This window comes from Mchenga conophoros, linkage group LG3 (assembly GCF_057382185.1).
Source record: "Mchenga conophoros isolate Kocher_MC1m ecotype Shallow Benthic linkage group LG3, M_conophoros_male_GT1.1, whole genome shotgun sequence".
Classification (NCBI taxonomy): Eukaryota; Metazoa; Chordata; class Actinopteri; order Cichliformes; family Cichlidae; genus Mchenga; species Mchenga conophoros.
Genome location: NC_140528.1, coordinates 10,621,647 through 10,630,317, shown reverse-complemented (window position 1 = coordinate 10,630,317; position 8,671 = coordinate 10,621,647).

The following is an 8,671-nucleotide window of genomic DNA, read 5'->3' as shown; positions in this document are numbered from 1 at the left end:
ATCATCAATCAAACCCATCGAAGTCCTCATCCTCTGTGTCTGAATTGAACAGCTGCGCTAAATCTCCATCAAACATGCCAGGTTCACCTTCTTCACTGTCAGAGTCACTTTCCGTGCCGTGCGGCTCCTCGGAAATGATGCCGGCTTTTGCGAAAGCTCGAACAACAGTGCCAGCAGCCATGTTAGCCCAAGCATCTACAATCCATTGGCAAATTGTGGCGTAACTCGCCCGGCGCTGCCTTCCACTCTTGGTGAAACTGTGGTCTCCATCGGTCATCCATCGCTGGATGTGTTTGTCGCCGATGTGTTTGCTGCAGTAGGAGCGGAAGATGGCCAGCCGGGGTAGCGGTCATGTCCGGTTGGGGGCTCTGTTGGCTCTCAGGTGACTGTTTCCTCGCGGCTGCGTGCAGCGGGGCTAGGGGAGGGTCTGTGCTGACGGACGTGGGTTACTGACCTGGTAGCCTGGCTGCCCCTGGGTGGGTCCAGGATGGGCGTGAGGTTCTGGGGGCGCTCCGTCTCCGGGCTGGGGCCCGGGCCGGGCCTCGGGGGCTTGGGTCCTGGTTGGTGTGTTGCCGGGGTTGTGGGCGGGTGGGTGCATGGGGGCCCAGCCCTGGAGCAGGGTGCCGCCGGTGCGTCGAGCCACCTGGGGGGCTCTTCAACTGGTGGGGGAGATGGTCACATCTGCAGGAGCTTTCCTCTCTTCAGGGACTCTCTCTGCAGGAGGGGGAGATACAGGAGAGGTGGAGGAAGATCTCAGCCTGGGCGTTTACTGTCTTATGTAGTCTGGAAGATGAGTGGATGGTGGGGTGGGTGCAGTTTTCTCTGTGGTGGGGTTGGGTCAACTGTCCCGGGCTCTGTGGGGCCGGGAGGCGCTGCTGCACTGGGCCCCAGTCTGGATGGGCCTGGGCCCTCTTTCTCTGGCGGGTCGCGGAGTATGGGGGTGCCTACTGGGGTCAGCGGGGGAGCTGGCCCCAGGGAGGGGTTACCTGCCCCTCCCTTCCTTCCCTCCCCATCTCCAGCTGCCTCCCTCTTCCCGTTCCACCACAACCACCCACACATGCAGGGCCTTGGAGTAGGGGTATGTCACCAGGGTGCAGAGGAGGCTACCCCCCCCCCCCCCCTCTGTCCCCTTCCGGCTGCCTCTGCCTCAATTTTATCCCACAACTTAGACATTCACATTATTCACACTCTCATTACACATACATATAGGACCTTAGGGGTGGGCACAATCACGGAGTCCATATTACCATCAGGGTGTACACCTCACCCCTGGCGTCGTTGCCCACCTCTCAATTTTAAATACACTTAGACATTGAGGGCTATCAGGAGGGACTATGCGCTTACCTGCTGCTCTCTGGCAGGTAGCTCCATGCCCTCCTGGGTTTTAATTGCACCTTAGAACACACATGCATCAACACTACAATGAGCGGGTGGAGGGAGGTTTGGAGTCTTCTCCCACCCCCATTCTCTGCGGCCTGCTGGACCGGGAGGGCTAGGAGGAGTTGGCCGTCCGACTGCGGTCTGGAGTGTGGGGCCTCCCTGCTGCTACGGAGTCGGGGTGGTCTGCCTCTCCCCACCGCAGGGAAAAGGGTAACACCACCTGGGTCTGGGTGCAGTTCCCCCCTCCAGGGGCAATGGTACCTAGACCCGGTTTGTAGAGTATGCTTGGGGAGTGTGATCGTGTGTACAGCGTCTCTTTATGTCTGTCTCCACGTTGGTTGAGTGTGGAGTGAGTGCACATGAGAGCATGAGGGGGGGAATGGATGTTTGTGTCTGTGTGTGCCTGTATGTCTGTGTCTATATGTCAGGTTGGGTATCAGACACCACCTCTCTGGGGACACCTCGGGCCCTCCAAGGTTTGGAGGCCTATCTCCACCCACCACCACTTCCCCTGCCGGTGGCGGACTCCCTCAGGTGTCGGTGCGTTGGTGGTTCTTTGTGTCTGGGGATGGGCGCCCAGGTACACACCGGCTCACTCCTTGGCGGCCGCTTATCGGGGCCTGGAACCTGGGGCTCGCTCGGACCACTTCGGAGGTGGGGTGCCCCCGGCCTCTCGGCCTGGGGCTCGGTCACTCAGGCACAGCTGGCTGCCGGCGGAGCTCACGGGCGCCTCACTGCAACTCCCCCTGGCTTCTGCTCCGCGGCTGCTGAGTGAACCCTCATCTGGGACTCTCCTCAGCTCTTGCTGGGACAGTGGCGCGGCTGCCCCTCTGTTTGTTTTCCATGGTCTCTTGTGTTCTGGGGGCCTCTGGATGTCTGGAGTTTTGATCTCCTCCATACCTGCTTCATACCCTGGAGGACGGGGCTGTGGCCCCCCCCACACTCCCTAGCAGATCGTTACATGGAGAAACCTTTGGAATACAAGCACGCTGATCCACACAGGTATGCACACGGGTGTTCACTGCTCGTAGACTTAAATTACACCTTTCTTGGCTACTACTTCGAAGCACATCTGTCCTGCGTGCTGCACAACAACATTGAATATTTAGTATATACTGCTGTTTACACTTAGCTAGATTAATGCGATGGTGTTGTGTTTAGTATGTTGCTTTGTTTTTTTTGTCTTCTATTCTTCTCTCAACAGGTGATCCAGGAGATTTTTATTTTTTTTCTCCCCCCCTTTCTCACTGTCCCTCTCCCCTTCTGTTTTTCCTTTCCTTCCTCTTCCTTTCTCCCTTTCCTATCCCTCACTGATGTCTGTCCCGTCTGTAACATCTGAAAATAAAATATAATAAATAATAAAAACAAAGATCGACCAAATGGACCAATACAGCAATGCCACGAAGATCCATTTGGCAAAGTAAATCCATTGGGTATCCTTGTTGGTCTTCAAACAACAATTCTGATGGCTAAAGAACCAAATGGGACAGGCAAAAAAAAAAGAGGAAAAAAAAAAAAAGAGTAAGGCGATGCTGAATGATAGGCTATAGGCGAATTGCTAACTAGAACAACAATACGTCGTTCAAGTGGAACAGCGAAGCGCAATTACGAAAGCCAAGGGGTTGTCACATGATTTGGAAGGCATTGTGGGCATTGTAGGCTTGGCCAATCAGAGCCAGCAGATTTTATTACACGGGCAGAAATATTGCCGTTCAGCGCCTTCGTAACTTGAATTTTTCGTGACATGGGGTATTCGTAAGTCGGGGTTCCCCTGTATACATAAAAAAAGATCAAAAGTATACAGATAAATCGTTTCCCAAAGTGAAAATACTCATCTATAGATGAAAATTTAAAGCTAAAGTTATTTACTGTCTACAGACAAGTTTCCTTCTAAGTGCATAACAACATTTAAAAACATATCAAGTTGTAACAATCACGTGAGAGTCCAGCAGCAGGTGGAATAAAGAGTCTTGCTTAACAGCTCTAACAAAGGGATTTACAGCTCCTCAGGTCACACATGTTGAAAAGACCACATAGATTATACAGCAACATGCATTTGAAACATTGCAATGAACAGTTATGTTTCTACTTAATAAAGCCTGGAAAACACAAACACTTATGCAACATCAAATAAGGCTTTTAAAACATGTATCATGTATAATGGTAAATATACTGCTGGCTTTTTCTAATCTAATTCATAAACAATTAATGTCACTGATGTTAATGAAGAGCATGTGTCTCCAGTGTCAGCCTGCATGATTTCCTTGTTAATGCTTGGGTGAAAAACAGCATATTCCTTGTCTTTTTTTTTTTTTTTTACAACAAATGCGTAAAGCAGTGTACACAATCATTAACCCAAGCTTTACCGGCAAGCAGGTTTTCATTGAGGAGATCATGTTTTACACAATCAGTAAATGCAGAGGCTGGGATTACAGCGACAGTTCTTTCATGATAATGGTTTGTATAAAGATTAGATATGGCGGTAAGACTATCCTACTCTTTGAGCAGAGGGAAATTACAAGAGCAATGCGCTCCCCCCCCCCCCCCCCCCCTCTCATTTACCCTCTATCTAGCTGTAATTTTTTTTCATTTAATTTTAATAATTGACAGACATTCTGATACACGGTGTTCATTCTTCATTGGTTTTTGGTACTAATGTAAAAAGAAGAAAAAGAGAAAAAAAAAGAAAAAAAAAAGGAAGATGGCCAGCTTTTCCTTATAATCCGCTGGAAGTTGCTGCGCTACCGTAGTCCTGGTCCGGATGGAAAAATGGCACCATTTCATAAAAAGTGAAAGTGAAACTGCTTTTAGCCGAATGGTGACCGTCGAAACGCTTCTCCCGCTCGTTCTTTGCTCGATGACCGCCTTATGTCCGCGGAAACTCAGCTGCGTATTCTTGACCTGTCGGAGCTTGTTTTCCAGCTTCCTCCACTTGCGAACCATCGATTCATTAATCTTAAATTCTCTCGCCGCTGCTCGATTTCCATGTTCCTCCGCGTAGCTGATGGCCTTCAGTTTAAACTGTGCTTCGTAAGCGTGTCTCTTTGCCATTTTCAGGGTTGTTAAAACAACGGTGTCCTGCATAACGCACATACCTGTTCTTTTATATAGGTATGTGCAATAAAGTCAACGCACACCCTTTAGCGTTCTCATGGTGTTCTCTTTTTTTTTTTTTTTTTTTTTTTTTTAAGTTAACATGTTCTTTATTTCTTTTTTTCTTTTTTTTTTTGGCCTGTCCCGTTTGGCTCTTTTGCCATCAGAATTGTTGTCTAAAGGCAAAGAAAGATGCCCAACGGATTTACTTTACCAAACTGACCATCCCAGCCTTGCCGTAATGGTCCATTTGATTCACCTTTTATTGTTTATTTTATTTTCACTTACTGAATACGGGACAGACTTGACTGGGGGAAAGAAGGGGAGAAAGAAAGAGGGAAAGAGAAACAGCTGAGAAGAGGGACGGGGGAGAAGGGCAAAAGACAAAAACCAACAGAACGGGCAGAGAAAAAAAATGCATATATCAATCACCTGGATCACCTGCTGAGAAAGAAAAAAGAAAGCAAGCAGAAGAGAACAAGAGTAATAGAATAAACAACATCACAATGATATATGGGAATATGACAGTAAATACTAAATGTTAAACATTATTGTGCAGCACATAAGATCAACAGAACACAGTGTGCTTTGAGGTAGGAGCCAAAAAGGGTGTAGTTTGTGGGTGTGATCACCCGTGTGTACACCTGTGAGCATGGACGCGCTTGTTTTTTGTTTTTTAAAAGGTTCCTTCATGTAATAATCTGCTAGAGGGTGTGGGGGGGCCACAGCCCCGTCCTCCAGGGCGTGAAGCAGGTGTGGAGGAGATCAAAACTCCAGACATCCAGAGGCCCTCAGAACACAAGAGACCAAGGAAGACCCACAGAGGGGCAGCTGCGCCACTGTCCCGGAAAGAGCTGAGGAGAGTCCCAGATGAGGGCTCACTCAGCAGCCGCGGAGCAGAAGCCAGGGGGAGTTGCAGTGACGCGCCCGTGAGCTCCGCCGGCAGCCAGCTGCGCCTGAGTGACCGAGCCCCAGGCCGAGAGGCCGGGGGCACCCCACCTCCGAAGTGGCCCGAGCGAGCCCCAGGCTCCAGGCCCCGATAAGCGGCCGCCAAGGAGTGAGCCGGTGTGTACCTGGACGCCCATCCCCGGACACAAAGAACCACCAACGCACCGATGTCTGAGGGGGTCCGCCACTGGCAGGGGAAGTGGTGGTAGGGGGAGATAGGCCTCCAAACCTTGGAGGGCCTGAGATGTCCCCAGAGAGGTGGCGCCTGACACCCAACCTGACATATAGACACAGACATACAGGCACACACAGATACATGGTGTTCTCTACTACGTCCTCCTTACAATACAAAGGGCGCACTGCACTATAGGGCGCGCCGTACTTTTTGAAGAAAATCTAAGACTTTTAAGTGCGCCTTATGGTCGTGAAAATACGGTATATAGCAGAATGCAATATATTTCACAATAATGAGCTTTTTTTCAAAATGTGTTCAATTATTTCACAATATCATTCTCACATTACATATCTGTGTCTTATTTATTCACATAGTTATTTATTTCATCATGACTTATTTATTTATTTATTTAATTTTGAACACTTTGGAGTTCCATATGGTTGTAGTGGGCTTGTAATGTAAATGTGGTCTGATTAAATGTGACATTAATGCTGACGCTGCATAAACCTGATAAAACAGTTCTATTAGTGGGTCTGTGTGATCAGCATCAGTGGGTGAAGGTGAAGCCTTGACTAGTAGAACGTCATGTTGGTGTTTAACAACACATGAGCCAACATCAGACTCCGAGCGCTACGATGCTAAAGATCAGAAGATCCAGTGTGACATCATCGTTACCTGGCAACAGTAGCCCTCATCTGACTTTATTGGAGGATATTTACACCAGCAACACGGTTTAGTTTGATATGACGGATTAACAACATGCTGTGATATCCAGTTCATCTGTAATAGATACTGGATCTAATCAGTCAGCAGATATCTGATCAGCTTATTTATAATTATACTAGAAACAAATACAACTGTGTTGGTGATTCATGCAAACTTGCATATCAGCCTTTGAAGGTTTTGTAGTATTGAGAACAAAGAGGTTGTGTTAGGGCTGAAAAGCCCGACTTGTTCTCCTCTGCAGGTCATCAAATGCACCACAGAAGTTTGTATTTGCACAGCCTGTATATGTTTGATGGCTTTATTATTCTCTGTTCAAAGACAGTAAATATGGAAAATGTCTCATGTAGTATCAGCTTCATTTAAAATGACTGCAAACATTTAGAGAACATGTGCTGCTGTTTGTCCTACATTTCAACACTGAATGAACCCTTAAAACGTGATGGCAGCTGGCAGGTTGGAGTTCACATGAAATATCGGCTGTATGAAGACTGGAAATATAGATGATAAAAACATGCAGCCAAACATTTGTGGACATGAATAAACTATCTGATCCAAAAAGCAGGAAGTGACACAGCTAGAAAGTGTGTAACAGCTGAAGTCAAATGTAATGCAGAGTTGAATCTGCACTTGGATCCATCTGTGAAAGGTCCACATGTAGGGATCACATGAGTCCTGATGTTTGTCAGTCAGCTTGATAACTCCATCTACTGTGGGCTACATATACTGGACTGGTAGCTCCACAGTGTTGGAAAGAAACTATTAAATGTGCAAAGTTTAAAATCAGAGGCTCTTCTAACACAGGAGCCATGTTGAGTTTAGATCACAGCCGACCACCGGCAGTCTGAAATGGAATGAAGCCCATTGACAGCCAGCAGGTCTAAACAGGAACGCACCCATTTGTATGTGTGGCAATGATGTGGCTGCAGCTGACACAGGATTGGTTCAAACTAAACATCAGACACATTTCACAGAGTTCACAAATAAACTCACGTTTTTATTTTTGAAGATGATCATAAAGTAGAATTTATGGTCCAGTAGAAACAGCAGGAGGTTTGAGCCCTTCTGATGGCAAGGCAAGTTTATTTGTATAGCACAATTCCACAACAAGGTGATTCAAAGTGCTTTACAGAGACATTAGAAACAAAAACAAATAAAAAGCATGATTTAAAATTGATTAAAACAAGCAAACAAACTAACTAATTAACAAACAAACAAACAAACAAAACAGTATATAAAATCAAAACAGATCAGAACAGTAGATAAAATCAGTAGTTAAATGTAAGTTTTGAAATTTAAGCTTAAAAGTGTGGATTTGGTGCTTTATTCAAATGCAGCTGAGAACAGGTGAGTCTTCAACCTGGATTTAAATAAACTGAGTGTTTCAGCTTATCTGAGGCTTTCTGGGAGTTTGTTCCAGATATAAGGAGCATAAAAGCTGAATGCAGCTTCTCCGTGTCTGGTTCTGACTCTGGGAACTGATAAAAGACCGGATCCAGATGACCTGAGGGATCTGGAAGGTTCATACTGGGTCAGGAGGTCATTGATGTATTTTGGTCCTAAACCATTCAGAGCTTTATAGACCAGCATCAGAACTTTAAAGTCTATCCTCTGACGGACAGGCAGCCAGTGTAAAGACCTCAGAGCTGGACTGATGTGGTCCACTTTTTTGGTCTTAGTGAGGACTCGAGCAGCAGAGTTCTGAATGAGCTGTAGTTGTCTGACTGATGTTTTAGGTAGACCTGTAAAGATGCTGTTACAGTAGTCAAGCCTACTAAAGATGAATGCATGGACTAGTTTTTCCAGGTCCTGTTGAGACATCAGATCTTTTATCCTTGAAATATTCTTGAGGCGATAGTAAGCTGATTTTGTTATTGTCTTAATGTGTTTTTCTAAGTTTAGGTCTGCATCCATCACTACACCCAAATTTCTCACCTGGTTTGTGGTTTTTAGATGTATAGATTGAAGTTCTCTGGTGACCTGTAATCGTTTTTCTTTGGCGCCAAAGACTATTACCTCAGTTTTGTTTTGTTTAGCTGGAGAAAATTGTACGGGGCCTCGGTCTCCTGGTGACATTGTGATATATATTTGTGTGTCATCTGCATAGCTATGACAGTTTATTTTGTTGTTCTTTATAATCTGTGCCAGTGGGAGCATGTAAATGTTAAACAGAAAGGGTCCCAAGATGGAACCTTGGGGAACTCCACATGTGATACTTGTCTGCTCAGATGTGAAGTTACCTGTTGATACAAAGTATTTCCTGTTTTCTAAGTATGTTTTGAACCAGTTTAGTACAGTTCCTGAAAGACCTGTCCAGTTCTCCAGTCGTTTGAGTAATATGTTGTGGTCAAC